Below are 3,402 nucleotides of genomic sequence, written 5' to 3' on the forward strand. Positions count from 1 at the left end.
TCCTCTCCCCCTACCCTGGAAGGCATGCAGTGTGGATGACATTTCTTTCACACCCAGCTCCTAAATCCCAGGCTGGCACCGCCTCCTCATGGGGCTTGTGTTCCCTGACCCCACAGTGAACACAGCTGCAGGGCTGAATGTGAGCCAGTAACAGCAGGCTGACAGGTCTGCAGCCTGTCTCTCAGAGGTACTTTGGAAAGGCAATAAGGTGTTTCTTATTTGTGGAATATAATGAACAATATAAACTGATGAACAAAGCAGATCCAGAAACAGAGAAGCATTGATCAGACCATCATACCTCAGAGGGAAGTTAGGGGAGGGTGGGTATAAGAGGGAGAGATCAATTAAAGGACTGTATGCATGCATATAGCCTAACCAATGGACACAGATAACATGTGAGTGAGGGCATGAGTGGTGTGTGGAGGTGGCAATGGAGGGATAAGGACACATAGTAATACCTCAGTCAATAAAGAAAAAAAAGGGTGCTGGATTTTGAGTGTTTTTTTCTGAATCTATTGATATGATCATGTGGTTTTAATCTTTCAATGTGTTTATGTGATGTATCACAGTTATTGATTTGCAAATATTGTGCCAGCCTTGCATCCTTGGAAAAAATACCAATCGATCATGACACTACTCTTTTTAATATATTGCTGGATCCTATTTGCTAATATTTGTTGAGCGTTTTAGCATCTGTGTCCATCAGAAATATTGGCCTGTAATTCTCTTTCTATGTAGTGTCTTTATCTGGTTTTGGAATTCGGATAATGCTGACTTCCTAAAAAGAGCTTAGAAGTATTCCTTCCTCTTGAATTTTTTGGAATAGTTTGGAATGGGTGTTATTTCTTCTTTGAATATTTGGTAAAATTCACCTGTAAATCCATCCAGTGAAGGACTTTTGTTTGCTGGAATATGTTTAATTATTGCTTCAATTTCATCACTTGTTATTGACCTATTCAGGTTTCCTGATTCTTCCTGATTGAATCAGAAAGAATTCAGAAAGAATTTTGGAAGACTGTACGTTTCTAGGAATTTGTCCATTTCACCCAGCTTGTCCAGTTTGTTGGCATATAGTTGTTCATAGTATTTGCTTAACATCTTTTGTATCTGTGTGGTACCATAGTTATATTGCCTCTTTCATTTTCAATTTTATTTATTTGGTTCCTCACTCTGTGTTTCTTGATGAGTCTGGGTAGGGGTTCATCAATCCTGTAATCTTTTCAAAGAACCACCTCTAGGATTTATTGATCTTTTGTTCTGTATTTTTCTCTCTGTGTGTAATTTATTTCCACTCTGATAATTATTATTTCCTTCCTTCTACTTCCTCTGGGCTATTCTTATTCTTCTCTTTTGAATTCATTTAGTTGTAGAATTAGATAGTTTATTAGTGCTCTTTCTTGTAACTTGAGGTAGACCTGTAGTGTTATGAACTTCCCTCTCAGGACAGCTTTTGCTGTGTCCCATATGTTTTGGGTGGTTGTGTGTTCATTTTCATTTGTTTCCAGGAAGTTTTTAATTTCTTGCTTGATCTCATTAGCAATCCATTCATTGTTTAATAAAATGCTATTTAGACTCCTTATATTTGAGGGTTTTTTAAGTTGTAGTTGATTTCTAACTTTATGCCATTGTGATCTGAGAAGATGCTTGGTAGTTTATCAATCTTTTTGAATTTTTATCAACTTGTTTTGTGCCCTAATATGTGGTCTATCTTTGAGAATGTTCCATGTAAACTTGAGAATAATGTATATTGTGGTGATCTGGAGTGCAATGTCCTATAAATATCAGTTAGATCCATCTGATCTAGTGTGACTTTTAAGGTCTCTGCCTCCTTGTTGATTTTTGTCTGTAAGATTTATCCAGTATTGTTAGTTGGGGGTTAATCCCCCACTACGATTGTATTTCTGTCAATATCTTCCTTAAAGTCCATAAAGAGGTTTTATTATGTACTTGGGTGCTTCTATATTGGATGCATATATGTTTACAAAAGTTATATTTTCTTGTTGAATCTTTCCTTTTAGTATTTTGAAGTGGCCTTCTTTGTCTCTTGTTATAGCCATTGTTTTGAAGTCTATTTTGTCTGACATGAGTATTGCTGCTCCAGTCTTCTTTTCCTTTCCATTTGCATGGAATATATTTTTTCATCCCTTCACTCTCAGTCTGTGTATATCTTTAGTTCTGAGGTGGGACTCTTGTAGACAGCATATATATGGATCATGTTTTCTTATCTACTCAGTCATTCTATGACTTTTGAATTCAGCATTTCATCCATTTACATTTAAGGCTATTATGGATAGGTATTTTTGATTGCCATTTGGATTTTGTTTATGCCTATGATCCTCTCTTTGTCTTTTTCTTCTTCTTAAAGCCGTCCCTTTAACATTTCTTGCATTGCTGATTTGGTCATAAGGTACCCTTTAATCTTTTTATGTCTAAAAATCTTTTATTTTGTCTACAGTTTTAAATGATAGCCTCAGTGGATACAGTACTCTTAGATTTAGACCCTTGCTTTCAATTACTTAGAGTACTTCATACCACTCCCTTCGCACCTGAAGTGATTCTCTGGAGAAGTCAGTTGACATTCTAATGGGAACTCCTTTGTATGTAATTTTCTCTCTGTGTGGCTTTCTGCCCTTAATATTCTTTCATTATCTTTAACATTTACCATTCTAATTATGATGTGTCTAGGAATGGGTCTCTTTGGGTTCATCTTGTTTGACACTCTCTGTGCCTCGTGAACTTGTGTTAAAATTTCCTTCATCAGGTTGGGGAAGTTTTCTGTCATTATTTCTTTAAACAGGTTCTCTGTTCCTTGCTCATCCTCTTCCAATTCTGGTATTGCTGTAATATGGATGTTGTTATGTTTCATATTGTCCCGGAAGCCCCTTTAGCTATCTTCCTGCTTTTTAATTAATTTTTCTTTTTGCTGCTCTAATTGAGTATTTATTTCTACCTTGTCTTCCAAATCACTGACTCAGTCCTCTGCTTCATCCAATCTACTTTTAATCCCTTTCAGTGTGTCCTTCATGTCAAATATATCATTATTGATTTCTGTATGGTTCTGGTTAATAGCCTCTAATTCCCTTTTCATGCTGTTGTAATTTGCACTAAGTTCCTTAAGCATCTTTATAACCATTGCTTTCAACTCTATGTCTGATAGGTTGTTTGCTTCCACCTCATTTAGTTCTTTCTCTGTAGATTTTTCTTTTCTCTCATTTGGGGATTCTTTCTTTGCCTCTCTCATTGTATTTGCTTCCATGTATAAGATAGAACTGCTATGCCTCCCAGTCTTTGTAGGATGGCCTTATGTAGATGTTTTGAGGTGTCTAGTAGTATGGTCTTTTTGTTCACCTGAGCTGGATGCTCTAGGAATGCCCCTTGTGTGTGTGGTTTGGGCTGTCCTGT

The sequence above is a fragment of the Myotis lucifugus genome, unplaced genomic scaffold, assembly GCF_000147115.1.
Source record: "Myotis lucifugus unplaced genomic scaffold, Myoluc2.0 scaffold_110, whole genome shotgun sequence".
In the NCBI taxonomy this organism is placed as follows: domain Eukaryota; kingdom Metazoa; phylum Chordata; class Mammalia; order Chiroptera; family Vespertilionidae; genus Myotis; species Myotis lucifugus.